At 47.2% G+C, this 18,962-nt stretch overlaps 1 protein-coding gene and 1 pseudogene across 1 annotated transcript in view; one reads left to right on the top strand and one right to left on the bottom strand.

The window, feature by feature from the left end:
* The window catches only part of Vps8 (VPS8 subunit of CORVET complex), a 216,249-nt gene extending 207,978 nt beyond the window's left edge, over positions 1 to 8,271 (bottom strand). Inside the window, exon 1 of the mRNA XM_075968097.1 lies at positions 8,212 to 8,271. The gene's annotated coding sequence lies outside the window, so the exon portion shown is untranslated. The remainder of the gene's footprint in view (positions 1 to 8,211) is intronic.
* A 127-nt stretch (positions 8,272 to 8,398) lies between these two features.
* Positions 8,399 to 12,815, top strand: LOC142847449 (cytochrome c oxidase subunit 7B, mitochondrial pseudogene; annotated as a pseudogene).
* Positions 12,816 to 18,962: the final 6,147 nt, after the last annotated feature.

An 18,962-nucleotide genomic window follows, 5' to 3' on the forward strand; every position in this document is an offset into this window, starting at 1 on the left:
CACACCACCATGAGTTCTTGAAACAGAGGCCTGCAATCCCAGGTGGCAGAGGCAAAATGGCTTCCACTCTCCCTCCTCTTCCCACTGTTTTCTTCTATACCAAAGTTCCTTCCTTCTTTGTGTGTGCTGTCCAACTGTGACCTGGGTATCTGCCTTCCCCCCCCCCTTTTCCCATGGTCAGGCATTTAGACAAAAGCCCCTTTCCCTCCAGGGCTAGAAGAAAGTTCCTGCTTGAGAGTCATTTTCCTTAGCTCAGGGTGGAGGAACCTGTGGCCCTAGGTGCCCATTAATTTCTCAAGGTCAGTGCTAGCCAGTGGGCTCCCTCCATCCCTGCTCACAGGTCCCACTCTAGCTCAGGAGTTCCAGTTCTTTCTGTCCCCTTTAACCCTGGAAGTCTCTCCCTTGTCACTGCTTCTCCTTGCTTTCCTGGCAGACAGCCTTGACAGTTTGAATTAACTTTTCTCTTTTCACCTAGAGTGGCTATTTTGGTTACTTTACTGCACCCATTTTCTTTCATCCAGAGCCCAAAACCTGCAAGGGGCATAAGTGAGCTCCCCCTCCAAGGGGTTAGGCCTCTCCTAGCTGAACACATGCCAATTTTGCCCTCCTGGGTGGGGATCACTTGCCTGTGCTGGCTTCTGCCACCCAACATATTTGGTTCCAGATGCTGGAGCCCAGTTGCTCCTCCTGCTCTACACATCTTGGTCTCTCCTCACCTACTTGGTAAGTGTCCTCTCTCCTTTCTAGGCCCTTTTGGGGAGCCCACCACCTGGGCATCTCCCTTCTATGCCCTATGGGCAATGCTCCCTACTAAGACACGTGCTCCTCTCTCTCTATTGGACTCCCCCTTTTCCAAAGCCTCTCCCAATGCACCTCTCTGGCTGTTTTCTCCTCTGCTTGCTCTGACCACTTGTCTCTCCCCTTCTACTGGCTAGAGTCACTACGGAGCTCCTGCCTTGTCTACTTGTACTATGAAGGCCACATCGGTGTGCTAGGAAGCATCCTCTCACCCTACTGGACCTCTCTCACATGGAGAGGGAAGCCTCTCCTCTGTGATTTGGGACATTTCCCTCTAGTCTGCTTGGGGACACCCCGATCAGAAACTCAGTCACCTCAGCTCCCTCTGTGGAGAGAACTAAGGAGTTGCCCACCCCCCCCATGTACCTCTGTCACTCTTTGACCATGGGCTCTCCCCACTCAAGACCTAACCCCTCAGCTCCACTTTCTGTCTACTCAAGTCTCAACACACCTCAGTCTTGGTGCTCTCATCATTTTTTACTGCAGCACAGCCTGGCCACCATACAAACTAGACAGTTTCAATGGCGTATGTGACTACCAAACCCTCACTGATCCTGACAAACACTGCCAATGCATGGGCAAACAGACCACGTGCGGGCTTTCTTCACTCTCCGTTCACATCCCTCCCTCTGTAACTCATGCCATGCTCATTGCGTTCTCCTGACAAAAGCCAAATCCCCTCCCGAAGCTGACGAGGACCCAGATCTCTCTGTAACTGTAAACACTCTTTCTGACTTAGATATAAAGGATTCGGCCCCACCCCAGAAGCGTCCTCAGCCTAACCCTCTTCCTCAACCTAATTCTCTGGTACCCTCAGCCAACGTCCCCCAACCCTAACTGGACCTCAACTACACTCTCCTCATCACCTCCCACAACACCTGAGCGTGCTGCACTGAAGGCCTTTACCCAGCCCGCTCTGGGAAGTGCCGGGTCCTAATGGTCCCCTCCACATACATGTCCCTTTTTCTATGGCTGACCTCTCTCAGACAGAAGGGCGCCTTGGTTCTTTCTCTGTTGACTCTTCTAAGGTCACCAAAGAGTTCCGGTGCCTTACTCAAACCTAGAGCCTCGGGGCTGGAGAGATGGCTCAGTGGTTAAGAGCATTGCCTGCTCTTCCAAAGGTCCTGAGTTCAATTCCCGGCAACCACATGGTGGCTCACAACCATCTGGAATGAGGTCTGGTGCCCTCTTCTGGCCTGCAGACATACACACAGACAGAATATTGTATACGTAATAAATAAATAAATAAATATTTAAAAAAAAAAAAAAAAACCTAGAGCCTCCCCAGGCATGACCTCAATGCCATTCTTTCCTCTGTTCTCAACCCTGAGGAAGAGGGTTTGCTAGGTTGCTCAAGTCCACACAGATGAGGTCTGCCACACAGACAAGTCCTGTCCAGTAGGGGCAGACAGTTTCCCTGCCAGACCCCCACCAGAACTACCAGGTTAAATGCTGAGGATCAGTCCCCAAGCAGGGTAGCCAGAGATAAAATAGTTACTGGCCTCCTGTCTAGCCTCCAAAAGGCCTCTCATAAGGTAATTAATTTTGATAAATTGAGAGAGGTCACCCAGGGGAAAATCCTGTGGAGTTCCTTGCCCTCCTCTAGTACACAAAGCAAAACCCTAATTCTCAAGAGGGCATGCCTGTCCTCAACTCTCACTTCCTCTCCCTGACTGGCTGTGGGCCCTCAAAACTCCCCACAGATCTGCTGAATATGGCATTTAAGGTGTTAAGGGAAGTGAGGAGCAGGTAGAGATGGAGAAAGCTTCCTGAGACAGACAGAAGTGCCAGTTCCTGGCAGCTGCTCTCAGATGTTCCCCAAAGAAGATGATGGGGCACAGATGAAATCCACCTGAACTTGCTTCAAATGTGACAAAGTCAGCCACAGCAGGGTCCCTGGAGAGTTGATTACCCAGCTTCCCCCAGACAAGGTAGATAGGTCCCTCAGGTTACTCCTCCACAGGGAAGTCCATTGGATCTTCTGGGCCTGGAAGCCAAAGACTGCTGCTGCCCTGGGACCTCTGCCCACAATGGAACCGAAACCAAGATTGCCATGGAGGAACCTAGGGTGGCTGTCCAGGTAGCCCAAGTAGCCTCTTGACCAACATTCCAGCCTTCCTAGTCCCTAACAACTTCACCCCAGTTCAGCAGGAGTAGTTACAGAAGAGACATCACCCCTTTATTTATCATCAACAAAAGATTAGAACACCCTGTCCCCCAAGAAAGTCCTTTTCCCAAGGTCAGACATTTAGACAAAAGCCCCAGTCCCTCAGGAACTTGAAAGAAGTTCCTGCTTGCTACGGAGGGAGTCTTTCTCCTATCTCTGGTAAGAGGAACTTGTGGCCCTTCCCTCAACACACACCTGTGGGGTCCATTTATTTGTCAAGGTCAATGCTAGCCTGTGGGCTCTCTCCTTCCACTACTCAAAAGCCCCCTTTCTCCTAGTCCCATTGAACCCTAAAGATCATTCCCCTGTCACTTCACGGTTTCCAGGGAGACAGCCTTGGCAGTAGAATAAACTTTTTGTCTTCCCACTCGTGAAGCGGCTATTTTGGTTTCTTTACTTTGTCCATTTTCATTCATTGGGCATTACCTTTCTTCCTGAATCATCTTCTAAATCCTGTAGGCTGTTCATTCTCTCTCTCTCTCTCTCTCTCTCTCTCTCTCTCTCTCTCTCTCTCTCTCTCTCACACACACACACACACACACACACACACACACACACACACGAGCGTGCGCATGCACACTCTCTTGCCCTTTTGTGCTCTTGTATGTTTGTTCTCTTGAACTTTCTTCCTTGCTCCGCTCTATTCTCTACTATAAAGCTCAGACTGACTTCGAATTCATTAGGAGCCCAGGATGGCCTTGAACTCTGCTCCTCCAAGGCTACACTCTCAAGTGCTAGGATAGGATTATAGGCATGCTCAGTGACACCCTATTTAAGGCATGTTTTCCTTAGCACTGTCTTGGTACCTTCCTTCTTTTGATTCACCAGTCAACTTACCATATAACTACATCTTTTCTCTCCAACTACACAAGAAAAATGAAGCCATTCTTCTAAATCTCTGGGTTTAATAACCTGTATGTTACATAGATATTTAATGAATATCTGCTGGTTAACAAAAGAACTGGAAGATAGGAATAACATCTGTGCTGTAAACTGAATGTATCAGTGTTGGGGAATATTATTTTAAGGTATGTGACTTTTGTTTATGCTGCATTTGTTTAACTCTGTGAAGCTGTGGTTTTTAAACACCTGGTGGTCTAATAAAGAGCAGAATGGCCAATAGCGAGGCAGGAGCAAGGATAGGCAGGATTAGCAGGTAGAGTATAAATAGAAGGAGAATCAAGGCAAAAGAGGAGCAATGGAAGAACAAGGAGAGGAGGATGCTAGGAGCCAGTCGTGGAGTAAGAGTGAAAGTAAGATATAGAAGAAAAGCCGGGCGGTGGTAGCGCACGCCTTTAATCCCAGCACTCGGGAGGCAGAGGCAGGCGGATCTCTGTGAGTTCGAGGCCACCCTGATCTACAAAGGGAGTTCCAGGACAGGCTCCAAAGCTACAGAGAATTCCTGTCTCGAAAAACCAAAAAAAAAAAAAAATAAAAGATACAGAAGAAAAGGAAAAAACCCAGAGGCAAAAGATAGTTGGGGATAACTAAGAAAAGCTGGCTAGCAATAAGCCAAGCTAAGGCCAGTCATTTATAATTAATAATAAGTCTCCGTGTGTATTTATTTGGGAGCTGGGTGGTGGGTCCCTCAAAAAAGAATAAAGAAGTAAAACATCAAACAACAACATTACCAGTGTTATTGTTAAGTGTCAAGGACAGCATTTGACTCTGAGCGCACAGAGATCTGCACCACAGTAGGACAAATTACAACTGGTTCTACTCCTATGGGCACCGCCCGACTCCTCCAACTCCTGCTACAATTTGAGGTTCCCTGAGTTCTGCTTTTAAGATTCGGATTCTTGAACCATTCCGGTTCTCTACTCTCAACTTCGTGTTCACAGGTCAAGATGTGAGCTCAGCTGTTCCTGTAGCCTTGAATCTACCTGTTGCCACACTTCCATGCCACAATGATGATGGACTCTTAATCCCTCTGGAAATGTAAGCCCAAATAAACCCTACCGTCCCCAAATTGCTTTTGGGCATGGTGTTCATCACACAGCAGAATACTATTCTATTTCCAAAGGCATCCCACTGCATCTAGGAGAGCTTTGTTCATCTAAAAATGATTTTTAATGGCCTTTCAGCTTTTGACACAAACTCCTCCATGATCTCAGAGGTTTTATGATTTTTCACATTTATTCGGCTTATTCACGAAAATAAAGAAACGTATCATGTGTCTCTTTCATTTAAAGGAACCCAGCCATTAACTACAGAAAAGAGAAATAAGAAAAAATATGATTCACACTGCCAGGGTACTCCATCCAACTAGGTTTCACAGGAGTGCAGACTGGAAAATGGATACCTGCTGTCCCTTTGGTCACTCTCAGCTCACGCATGCCCATGTAACGGCAACTGACTTCATCTGTGCCAACAGGAATAAACAGCACTCTGCTCCAATGTGGAGCAAAAGCCGGCTGCACTGCGATTCTTGGTTTTTTGTTTGTTTGTTTGTTTTTGAAACAGGGTTTCTCTGTGGTTTTGGAGCCTGTCCTGGAACTAGCTCTTGTAGACCAGGCTGGTCTCGAACTCATAGAGATCCGCCTGCCTCTGTCTCCCAAGTGCTGGGATTAAAGGCGTGCGCCACCACCACCCTTGGTTCTTAAGAGCACATGCCAGTCTTCCTGGGATGCCTCAAAGGTACTCAGTTGGGGAAGCCACTCCAATCATGTGACTTTAGTGGTGACACTAACCATGTGCCCATGAACCTAGCCAAAAGAGTGTGCACAGGACGTCTGTCTCCAATCTGGCCTAAATCAAAGTCCTTCCAGGAACACATAAATACTGTAGGCAAGAGTTTTCTCCCAACTCAGGTACACCAGCTTGGAGGGGCCGACAGGAGCCTGTTTTTTACAGAACAGAATGAGTTCGGGACCGAGACCTTGGAGGTTCTTTGTGAAGGGGTAGAGGTATACTCATTCAGTGGTGTAATGACACCCTACTGTGTCCCAGGTTCATAAACTAATAAATCTCTTTTGGTTTACGTGCATTTGAATTGATTTTCTGACATAGAAAGAGGCATAACTTTGAAAAATATAATTGTTACCAACGTAAGCCTAAAAAGTCATTAACAGTGAGGGGTCCAGGATAGGGCTACAGCTGCTGACTCAAACCCACAATGTGCTTACGATGCCAGACGCAGTGAAGCAGCCCAAACGATAACTCAGTCCCATCTAAAGGAGAGCAGTCGGGCCTCATAAGTATACACAAGGGTGACTGGAAACTGTGGGTCAAGAAAAGATGTCATCTAAGGTCTTTGAAATCTAGTAAACAAATCAAAAGTTAAAGGTAGTTCACACTGGATCGGGAGGACAGTTCAGTCAGTACAATGCCTGCCAAGCGTGATGACCTGAGTTTGGTGATTTGATGACATCTGTCATTAAGTCCCCAAGACTCACAGGAAAAAGTCAGGCCACCTGTGGCCCACATCTGCAATCCCAGCACTGGGGAGGGGTAACAGGCAGATCCCTGGGGCCCAGTGACCTGTCTGTCAGCCCAGCCTACCCGGCAGGCTGGGGTCTCAAAAGCAGGATGGGAGGCCGTCAAGATGCCTCAGTGGGAAAACACTTCTGCGCAAGCCTGGCAACCTAAATCTGATTCCCGCATTAAGGTGGGAGGAGAGAATCCCACAAAGTTATGCTCTGACCTCCACATGTATGCCTTGGAAGACACACAAAAGAATAACTAAATTTAAACTTTTATTAAAAAACAAAAAGGTAAGTCTGGGAAAATGGCTCAGCAATATGATGCACAGATATGGGGGCCTGAGTTTGATACCCCAAGTCCTATATTTAAAGGCTGCATATGGTGGCAGGAGCCTGCAATGCCAGCGCTGGAGAGATGGAGACACGAGGATCCCTGAAGCTGACTAACTCGCACTTCTAACTGAATCAGCAAGCTATGCATTGGGCAAGAGGTCTTGTCTCAAAAAGAAAATAGAGGGTATGAGAGAGATGGCTGCACGATTTGGATGAAAGCTAGCCAGAGATGGCCTCAAAAGTACACTGGTCTCACAGTAAGAGGTTGGTCCCCGTGCCAACCAGGTGGCTCCCAACAGCTTGTAATTCCAGCTCCAGGGTGGTGGAAACCTCTTCTGGGCTCCAACGTCAACCTCTGGCTTCCACATGCACGTACACACACATGAACACTCACACAGTCACAAAAAGGCAGACATGAGAGTGCACACCGTGCACACACACACACACAAAGGCCTTACTTCTTCCATCACATGGCTAAAATGTCGACGGAATAGTGGGGTAAAGCTGAGAGTCACCAACAGTCCTCCAAATGCTGTGAGACCAAAAGCACTCACCGGCTGCCAACAGTCCAATTACAAAGGAAACCTCTAAAGAAAATAATCAGCATCTCATTCTGTTCGAGGTCTGTAAAGAATTTTCTCACATAACTCAGTCACTTCAACCATACAAAGCCCAACAGTTCAAACAAAACTCCATTTATCTTTATTGTGTATTCTACAAACCGGGTCAGCTATTGCCAGATGATTCCATACTTTCCTGCTTAAATGTCAACATGAGCAAACCCATGACTTAAACACATGTGGGTCCCCCATCCTCGTCTATATTGGAAGCACTTCAAACACAGAAGTGTAACACAAACCCACACACCACGACGTGTAATTTTCTCCCAAACAGAGACACCTGGAATAGAGTTAGCAGCGCAAGGCAACATCTGTGCTTACATTACTTGGCGCTTTGGGGGGCTGGGTAGGGGGTGAGGGGTGCAGTAGAGTGGGCAGTTCAGTCACTAGCAATCGGGGCAAACACAGCCCCGCCTACTTAGAGAAGGCTCGGCATCCACTCCGGATAAGCCAGCACAATCCTACTTTCTTCGAAACACGCCCACTTAGTGCACCCAAAGTCTGGATTCCTGCGTCTTTCTGTCCCCGAGTGCCACACCTGCACAGCTAGCCAAGGTACAAGGGTGCCCCCAACTTCCACCCTGCGGCCCTCGGGCTGGGGCACACAGGCAGAAGGCGAGGAGGAACCGGCCCCACAGGCAGCACATCAGTACTACGGGGTGAGCGCCTCCATCCCGAGCGGCGTGGGAGGGACGGCATCCACCTCCCAGCCGCGGTGCCGGGTGGGCGCGCCTGTCCCGCAGCCTCGCAGACTCAGTCCCAGGCCAGCCCGCGGTGACCGCAGGGTCTCCGGGAGCCACCAAGGCGCAGGACCGGTCTGCGCACTCCTGCTGCGCCGCCCCGCCCCTCCCCGCTCGGGGACACGCGTTACCTGAGCCTGCGTCCGCCTCGTCGGGACCCCGGCCCACGTGACCCCGCGAGGGCAGCCCACGCACGCGCAGTCTCTGCTGCTCGCCGGCGCGCTTCCGCTCTCTCCGCGACCGACGCCAGGCGCTGGGCGGTGCGAGCCTGTGCACCACGCCCTCCATAAAGGAAGATTCCGCCCGTCGCTTAGGAACGTCACCGGCGCCGCTGGGGCCTCCGAGCAGGAACACAGGCTGGTCAATAGAGGTCCTCAGAGGGGAGAGGAACGTCCCTTTCAACCCTGATCAGTGAGTTCACCTGACCTCCCAGAAACTGACCCCAAAACCGGGTACAGTGGCTTATGCCTGCGGTTCTCGCACGCAGGAGCTTGAGGCAGAAGGATCACCGTGAGTTCAAGCTAGCCTAGGATACAAAGTGAGGCCTATCTCAAATTCTATGGGCTGAGGGACGGACGGATGGATGGTGCATGGGGAGTTGGGAATAGAGTTGGAATTAATTTCACTGGATTTGGTAGTTTCTGCTAATTAATTTTCTTAATTAATTAAAAGGCAAACTCAGAACCCAGAACTGTCAGTTTTAGTCGATAGTTATTGGGGAAAGAGGAAGCATTGTTTATGCAAATAAGATAAGCATGGATACTAAAAACTGTTATTTTTCAATTTATCTTTTTTTAATCAGTGTTTTGCCTGTATGTATGTCTGTGTGATGGTGTTGGATCCTGGAGTCACAGAGAGCTGTGATCTGCCATGTGGGTGCTGGGAATTGAACCCAGGTCCAGAAGAGCAGTCAGTTCTCTTAACCACCAAGCCATCTCTCCAGCCCCCTCATTTACCGTTTTAAAAAAGTTCATCTTACCATCAAACATACAGGGTGGGTCACATTATCAAACAGAGAGGGCACCTTCATGGTTTTACTAATTTGCTACTGGGAAAAGATGAAAACTTTCAGGACAGCTTGGAGTTTTACAGTTGCCCTGTGTCATTAACCCCAGCAGGCAGGCAGTGTGCTTGATGGACCTGTCTGTCATCCAGAAATTAGGAGGAAGAGTGGAGAAGATGCCTCGGGAGGAGTTACAGAAAACGCCCAGGATGGCTGGCATCAGTGGAGTATCAAACAGGCTCACTATACTCCTACACCTGGGTTCGACATCTGGATCAGATCCAGAAGTGGGAAAGACAAAGGACTGTCCTGTCGGTACTTTGGGGCTGAGAACTTGGCAGGCTGATGACAGTGATATGAACAAATTATAGGGGTGTTTAAGATCGTGATGGAGGAAAATAATCAACACCTTAGCTAGAAAATGGGACTAATGTAGACAGGAGCCCAAGAGACTGCCCGAGGGGAAGTGGGACCAGTTACAACCCGGGGTGAGTTTAGGGACCAGTGCTGGCCTAATGTCGTCAGGGTACCCACAGTGACTCTCAAACATCTTACATTGTCACCCACAGAAACACATTTCAGCTGTGACTAAGCATGTGCACTGTGACAGGAGCCTGTCTAAAGCAGGGTAGAGAGAGTGGTGACACCAGAGCCCCGAGTGAGCGTGGAGTTATGGGAGATGAAAACTGGGAAGGTTGTTAGTGAGCCTTTTCAAAAAAACATTTCCAAGTTACAGACAACTATGATCTGTCGTATGGGTGCTGGGAATTGAACCCAGGACCTCTGGAAGAGCAGTCAGTTCTCTTAACCACTGAGCCATCTCTCCAGCCCCCTAGTTTACCATTTTAAAAAGTTCATCATGACAGTAATGCAGCTGTTCTGGGTAACTCCAGAAAGCAAGCCTACGACTTTGGGTGGATCTACCTCTGAAACCCCTTCAGTGTAACAACCTTTCCTGTGCCCTTGTTCACAGCGTGGACCAGTTGGAACAGTGTCACATGCTTGTCTGCCCAGTGCTACCTAGCTAAAAATAAAAATAGTGGATGCTTATTATAGAAAGCTTGGAAAATCCAGGAAATGTTTAAAAATAAAAACTACCCATATTTCTCTTTGGGGCCTACTTTTATTAAGTCTTTGTCTTTGGATAATTACTTTTGAATCATTTTTTATTTTGGTTTGGAGGAGAATTAGCAGTAAAATTTTTATTTTTATTTTTCACTTTTATTTATTTGTTCTTTGACATATGTAGAATACATTCTAACTGTTCCCAGCCAACCTCTCCACCAGTCCCTTTCCCAGACTCATGACTTCTTAAAAACTTTTTTAATTTTTATTTTATGCATATGAATATTTGCCTGTGTGTATGTGTGTGCACCACGTGCATGTCAGATGCCTTTGGAGGCCACACAGATGGTTGTGAACCACCATGTAGATGCTGGGTACAGAACCTGGGCCCTCTGCAAGAGCAACACATGCTCTTAACCACAGATGCCACATCCCTCCAGCCCTAGGTTTTTTGTTTTGTTTTGAGACAGGGTCTCACTCTAACTCAGGCTGGCCTTGAGCTCACAGTAGTCTCCTGACCTACCTCCCAACTACTGGGATTAGCTGTTAATCCCCTATGCCGGGAAAGTCTTAACATTTAAGAAATCTTGAACTTGGAAGATTTCTCAATGGGTAAAAGCACTTGCCACCAAACTTGGCAACCTGAGCTTGTTTCCTGGGACCCACACAGTAGAAAGAATTGTCCTCAAACTTCCACGTGTGCACTGCAGTGTGGCATCTTGCACGTATGCATCACATATACACAAATAATAAATGTAACTTTAAAAACCTGTATAAATAGTAAGAAATATATTATGTGAAGTTGAGGGTGTTGCATGGTGTTTGCCTAATTTGGCATTTGATCCCCAATACTGAAAAACAAGGCCATACATTTTTGTTTGTTTGTTTGTTTGATAATGACTGTGTAATGGCCCTAGCTGTCCTGGGTATTCATTTAGTGGGTTATGGAGGAGAAAGAGGAGAAGGGAAAAGAGCAAAGAGAGAGGCAGAAGCTGCCTCTTCAGGAGAGAGACACGGAAAGGAAAGGAAGGAACTCAGGCTGGAAGTGCAAGGAAGATCTGCTAGCCTCAGTGGATGGGGACGGAGTGAGCGGGGCTTGTCTCGTGAAGGGACAGGACAGACCACTACAGTTATCCTTATTGCTAGCATTTCTTAGCAATAAAGCATTCCTAATTGAGGCTGTGTATGTTGTCTTTTTATAATGTGATCCAATACTGACTATACAACAGAGCAGTGTAAATGTAACTTTTATACCCACTGAAAAACCAGAAAGTTGGTGTGGCTCACTATTGGAATGTTTGCTTAGCTGCAGTCTGGAACCAGAACACAGCATCTCCAAAGTACGCCTGTACTTTAGTTCCTTTAGTCCACTACTTGGACATTTGGGGGCTTCTATTTTTCACTGCTTTCATATTTCCATAAATATCTTCATACAGAAATCTTTTGCCAGTAGCTTAAAATTATTTCCCTAGGATAGAAAACTATACTGATTCAAAGGTTTTGAAATCTCTTAAGTCCACCAGATTGCTTCCCACAAAGGTCAGGAAGATTTTGTTTCCGCAGTATGTGTTCAAGAGTACCCACCAGCCCACCAGCATTTACCTTTCTTTAAAAAGCTTTGCCAATTTGACAGATGAAATGGAATCTCATTTTAATTTGCATTGGATTGATCATGAGGTAGGAAATCTTTCCAAACGTCTGAACCCTTTGTAGTTCTTCTAGGACTGAAATTCCACTGCCTATGTTTGGACGTGTGGTGGGCAAAGAGCAGCAAGTGAATTGCTACAGGCTTGAGGACAGATACGCAACAGAACCCCTTAACAGTAAAGGGTGTGGTCACACCAAGCAATTGTCAAATTGGTTTGTTTGTTTATTTTGGTTTGGTTTGGTTTTTTTTTTTTTAAGAGACCGGGTTTCTCTGTGTACCTCTGGCTGTCCTAGAACTCACTCTGTAGACCAGGCTGCCCTTGAACTCACAGAGATCTGCCCACCTCTGCCTCTCAAGTGCTGGGATTAACAACACCTAGCCAATGCTGTGCTGTGCCCTGTTAACAGCGAGTGGGGGAGAACTGAACCATCATCTAGCAGGGCACTGAGTGGACCATACTGTTGCTGTCGACTGTCGACAGTGCTGAGGTTTGGTGGGTGACTTGGTTACAGCCGTACGTCATTCCTGCTGTTAAATCAATGTGACAGATTTTGTTTTTCAGGGCTCTTTGCAAGGGTAGCTGGGTCGAATCTGCACAGAGGCAGCACCGGTCGTCACTGCAGTTCCATCTTTTCCGCGATGTTGCCCTTAGCCAAAAATGCACTAAGCCGTCTCCAAGTTCGAAGTATTCAGCAAGTGGTGGCAAGACACAGCCATCAGAAGCAGACACCTAATTTCCACGACAAATATGGAAATACTATGTTAGCAGCTGGAGGCCTCTTCTGTATTTCGGCATGGGCATATACAGCAACACAAATTGGAATAGAATGGAACCGGTCACCTGTTGGCAGAGTCACCCCCAAGGAATGGAGAGATCAGTAGTCATGCCAGCTGGTGCAATAATGAAGGAATTGTTTCAAAACCAACCAATAAGGGATGCCAAGTCAAAGAGTCATGTATTCCCTATAATATGGCATATTGAAGAAAAAATAAAGTACCTTTGAAACCTTCAAAAAAAATCAATGTGACAGATTGGAATTTCTCTTCATTTGCTAGTTTTATTTGTATTTAATTAACAAATTCGTTTTAGCTTTCACAGATGCATAATCTATAAATCTGAGTCCATTCCTTAGTTTTGTGTTTGTATATCCGTGCATGTGTATGTGTGCAATTTTATGAAGGATATCTTAAGCCAACTCAAAGTACTTGTGAGAGTGTTTTTCCTTTATGAGAGATTCAAGCAACATTCAGTTTGAAAAACATTGTTATAGGAAGCTTGTCTCTTTTATGGTTCTGTAAACATAGGCATCAAGGGTTTAAAAGAAAGGGGAGTGTAATGTCCACTTAAGTATTAAAGTTTTCTACACATAATATTATTATTATTTTCTAGCCTATGGAAACTATAGCAGAAAGAACTATACTCTCTTTAGAATTCAGAGGATGTTTTGAGTTAGAACACACTACTTGTCAAAGTCAGCCTCCTATGGGTTGGTGAGATATAGAAGAATGTCTGCATTTATCCAGCTTGACCCTTAAGGACACAGGTAGTAAGTAGATAGTCACTGAGTAGACATGGTGTGAAGGGCTGAGCAAAGCCGCCATGAGCTGTGGAAACCAGCAAGAGCTGACCACCTTGACACCCAGCAGTCAGGAAGGATGGAGACCTTGGTACTGGTACGCTGTTAGCTATCTCCAGCAAACTGCCTGGCCTCTGAAGGCAGAGGATGCCTCAAATCAGGAGTCCTGCAGGTCCAGTCCTGGCTGGAGCACAGAGGGCGTGACATCACTCTATATGGGCTAAGATGGCGAGATGTCAGTATACATTTGTAATATGTATAGGACGTATTGCAGAGAGCAAGGGTGAGCCCTTTGTAAGCTATAAACTTGTGATATGATATTCAGCTGTCGTAACAAGCGTGCTGCTCTTGAAAGGGCGAGGCTGGATATATGGGACACAGGCAGGAAATACACAGCCTGTCTATGAACCTTCCTCGCAATCTCACTGTGAACCTAAAACTGCTTTGTAAAAGCTTCTATTTAAAAGCCAGGCAGTGGTAGCACACACCTTTAATCCCATCAATTGAAGGCAGAGGCAGATGGATCTCTTTTGAGGCCAGCCTGGTCTACAGAACAAGTTCCAGGGCTACACAAAGAAACCCTGTGTCAAAAAAAAAAAGAAAAAAGAAATTCTATTGAAATAAAAAGAATAAATAAAGCCAAGTACACAGGTTCTTAGTTGATTCAAGCATCCAAGTGGGCCCGACAAGTGAAACTGTTGATAAAGTAGCCAAGCCAGTACACACAACATTGGAGTGTTCTCTCTGCCTGGGACATTCTCCAAAGTAACCATATGGCTCACTTCCTCTCCTGCCCAGGGCTTTGTTCAGGTGTCTTTGAGATTGTCTAAGCAGTCAATACAAAAAAGATGGGAACAGTCATCCTCCTCCATCCAGGTCTCTGGGACTCAAACCATTCCACCTGGTGGCAGTCTCAGAACACAGGGCCTCAGAGTTCTCCACAGAGGAAGAAGAAAGCCCACACTAGCTGCGAGTTGCTTTGGACTGTAAGAGGGATGTGTTCATTCTGCTTAGCCTATAGGCTAACACCAGCCACCTGACCCTACTGCAGAGGAAGCCAGGGAACACGAACAGAATAGAGCTGAGCCAAGACTCGACTCATTGTGGCACTGCCAGCATCGAGGACAGCCCAGTACATGACAGGAATTCCAGAAGTGTTTTTTGGGGGGTTTGTTTGTTTGTTTGTTTTTCGAGACAAGGTTTCTTAGTAGCTATGGAATTCAAACTATAGACTAGGTTGTCCTTGAACTCACAGAGGTCCGTCTGCCTCCCAAGCGCTGGGATTAAACACGAGCACCACCGCCGCCCGGCATAAATGGGTCAGGGCTAGAGTGATGATGCTTCAGCACTGGATAAGCCTCTCCAACCGGTGTAATATTCCGAGTCAGACCGAATCAAACCGAATTAGAAAAGGCCCAGGTTTAATGGAGCCCAATGCCAAATGGCTTTCCAGCCCCTCAGAGAGGAGATGGGAAAAAAAGACCAGAAAAACAGGCGTTAGTTCTCTGGAAGGCAGTTTAAATACCCTGTGGGAGTGGTATCTCTGGGGATGGGTCATCATTTGGCAGCTTTCTCAGGGGGGGAGGGCAGAATCTGGACAAGGCAACTCCCAGGGGAGGGGACTTGGGATGGAACTTCCACCCGAACATTCCAGACTCTTTGTATCTCTGGATGCCAGTGGCTGGGGTGACGCTTCCACCCAAACAGTTAAACAGTTAAGAGTAGTTACTGCTCTTGCAGAGGACCTGGGTTTGATTTCCAGCACTCATATGGCACCTCACAACTGCCTGCTACTCCATTTCCATTGGATCTGATTCTCTCTCTCTCTCTCTCTCTCTCTCTCTCTCTCTCTCTCTCTCTCTCTCTCTTTCTCTCTCTCTCTCTCTCTGTTTTTGTTTTGTTTTTGAAGACAGAATTTCTCTGTACACCTCTGGCTATCCTGGAATTGGCTCTATAGACCAGGCTGGCCTTGAACTCACAGAGATCCTGCTGCCTCTGCCTCCCAAATACTGGGATTAAAGGCGTGTGCCACCACTGCCCGACTGGAATTCCAGGAATGTTTATGAAGCCAATTAACAAATTCTGCTGTAGCGGTCTGTATTCGTGGGGGGGAGAGGAAGTATGGCTTCCTGAAGTAGGATTAAGATAATGAAGACTCTTCCTGACAACATACCCAACAGTTTATTGAATGCTTATTATGTACGAGACACCGTGCTTGATGACAGGAACACATAGGAATGAGAATTAATTCCTGATACCTAGTCAGGAATACAACACTAACATATGCAATATTTACCAAACCCATAGTAGAAATAAGCTATGGGAGCCCCAAAGGCCAAATTCTCCTGCGTTTTTAGTAAGAATGAGATTTTATATCTGAACACTGTTGGCATGACAGGCATAAGGCTCTTGGTTAGGAATGGCTTCCTGCAGTCCCGGAAGGGGGGATCTAGATCCCAGTATCAAGCTGCCTTCGTGTTTCTCGTTCTCCCATTGATTCTAGCACATCCCTCACTCCCCTTCCACTCAGCACAGAGTAGGGTGCAGCCCTAGACTCTTACCCGAAACTAAGGTTGCTCGAGTATTTTAAGAATTTTCCCTTCTAGTAAATTTCAAAAATCTGCTGGTTTTCCCCCACCCCACCCATACTCCCCTACTCCTTTGAACTCTGCCAGAACTCGGTGACAGAAAGAGGCAGGAATAGGGTGTTCTGGGCCATTGAAGCTCAAAGGCAGGGGTGGTAGAGGATTGGGAATTAGACAAGGAAAGTGCCAAGGTAAAGGTGGACCATAATATGGACACGAAAGGTAAACCTGACCAGGCTCACCACTCTGCTTGGAGATGGCTTCGTGTACATAAAAACCACATTACCTCATTAACACAAAAATATGAAAAGTTACAGTCAGCTAAGAAAAAGTCCAAAATGATAGCAATGTTCCCTCAGGTTGGGAACAAACTCCTTTTATGAAATCAATTCCATAGCTCAAGAAGTCTATTCCAACCATTTGTCTATCTTCTAATTGGCAAGAGCAAAGTGTATTGCCAGTTCTCGTGAGGCGGGTCAAACCTAGAGGCTGGCATTGCCCTGCAGCTCCTTCTGGTCGGGGATCCAGGCGCCGCGGCATGACTGGGCCCACTGACTCAGGCTTTCTCACAAGCCAGCAACCGAGGTGTCAGCCCAGGTGCTCAAGGTGGAAAGCCTCTGTTCCCAGGACACCCAGTTTCTAGTGACACCCTGCTTGCTGCAAGCTGGTAGACAGAGGCGCACTCTGATCCTCACGGCATGGGTGTCTTCATAAACCAACTCATTACATGGCAGCTTCATCCGAGCAGGCAGAAAGAGCCAACAAGGCCGTGAGTGAGACAAGCCAGAGCCTCATGAAAGCTGGTCTCGGAAGTGACTCCCCCCATTGTTTCCTGCTACATCTGTTCATTCAAAACACTAGCTCGGCCCACACTCAAAGGGCAATCACACAGGACTGCTGTCCAGAAAGCAGAGTCTCTGCAGTCTTATTTGGGTTTGTTTATTTATTTGGTATGTGTTTGTGGAAGCCTATGTGAATGCAGGTGCCCAGATGTTGTGGCTGTCGGAGAGTTGGTCTTCTGCCATCTCATGGGTACAGGCTGCCAGTCTGCACACATAAACACCTCTACCCCCTGAGCCTTCCATCTTACCAGCCCCCCGAGAAACCATTCCAGAAGCTGCTAGCAGCCGAAGGTCTGCCTGCTCCTTTCTAAGACTCTTCCTAAAATTTTACACACCAAGCCTGCTGGCTTGCTATTGGCCCACATTTAGCTTCAAGGTAGGCTGAGCCCATCTAAAATTGAAAGCTTGAGTCACGGAGATGGCTCCGTCAGCAAAGTGCCTGTCTTTCAAGCATGCGAGCTTGAATTCAATCCCAGAACCCAATGTTTTAAAAGCTGCACACATGGTGCTATGTGCCTGCAATTCCAGTTTGAGGCTCTCTGGCCGGCCAGCCTGTCCTACGTGGTGAGTTCAAGGCTAGTGAGAGAGCCTGTCTCAAAAATAAGGTAAACATTGTTTCTGAGGAATGATATCCACTGACCTCTGTGGTACATCTTGAATGCAGTAGGGCCTCACCTGGAGAAATGGCTGTCAAGGGCCGGGAGAGATTGCTCAGTAGATAAGACACTTGCCTGAGTTTGGATCTCTGTCGCCCACGTAAAAACTGGGTGTTGGTAAAATCCCTTAGGAGGCCGAGTCGGGTGATCTTCAGGCCTAAACTAACTGAAATGGCCAGGTAGGAGAAACCCTACCTCAGGCACAGATATCAATCTTGGGCCTCCACATGCATGCACAGACACATACATTCACACCACACACACACACACACACACACACACACACACACACACACACACACACCAGCAAGTCTGTGACTCCAGGCTGTGGCAGCCAATGAGCTTGCTGTGTCCCTCCATGCCATTCTCCTAACCTCTCTGAAAACTGACTTCCTGTTTGCTTGCTCTACTTATCTTGTTGGGTTGCTAAAAGGATAGCGTGTGAGAAAGTTTCACGGATATTTTTTTTAATATGTAGGCAAACTTTGTGGCATTAATGGCCACCGGGTGGCAGTGGGGAGCAACAGGCTTGGGTTATGGCCCATGGCCACCAGATGGTGCTGGCATTCAGAAGATGGCACCTGGCTCTTGGAGACTGTTCAAGGAGCCCTGGGAAGGTAATTGAAGGTAGCCAAACCTCAACCCACAAAAGAGAGGAATGATACGGATTGTGGGGGGTAGGGAGTCCCCACAGCAGTACTGGCTGTGCCTTGGCTCCCTGAAGCCCAGGCTAGCGGCTTCTACCCATACACTGTAAGGACGCTTTCACGTTCTCTCTAAATTTATACTGGAGCCCAACTGAGTCTACTGTCTTCTTCATAGAGTTATACTATTTTAAAAGCCTGAGAAATGCCCACAAATAGCATCTGTCAGGTTGAATAGAATAAAGGCATGGCTTTAGAGTCAAGGAAGGCCTCCATTTCTACCTGTAATATAGGCTGCAAAGTTGGCATAATAAATCGCCTCACAGGATCAGTAGAGATTAAATGGGACTAGTTATGTGATAACTAATCAAAAGCACTTACAAAGTACTCCACACACCTGAGCAGTAAGTACAGACATGTACTTAATTCTCTCACCACCTCGTCTGTATCTGTTGTTCTTATTAAGTCCGTTCTGCAGAGGAAGGAACAGACATGCAGAGATGCTAACTTACCCCACTTGTAAGTGGAAGAGGCAGGATTTGAACTGTCTTCAGAACTGGTATCTTTAGAGCATAACCATACTCTCAGCTAAGTGGAAATGCCCAATAAGGGACAGATACGGGTCCACAGAGCAAGTTGGGGACCTCAGCTTTTGGGCCAGGCTGCAGAGAAAGTGAGCCCCACGACCCTCCTCTTCCACAGCAGTGAGGGGAATGCACGTGAAGGAAAACGCTAAGCACTCAGATGAACTAGGATGGACACAGAAAGCAGCTGCAGCAAAACCACATGCAGACAGACTTTCGGACCAGAAACCAATGCTTGAGTTCACCGCTGCGGCTTGCTGGCTCCGGGGCGTTGGCAG

Source organism: Microtus pennsylvanicus, chromosome 1 (genome assembly GCF_037038515.1).
Source record: "Microtus pennsylvanicus isolate mMicPen1 chromosome 1, mMicPen1.hap1, whole genome shotgun sequence".
NCBI lineage: Eukaryota > Metazoa > Chordata > Mammalia > Rodentia > Cricetidae > Microtus > Microtus pennsylvanicus.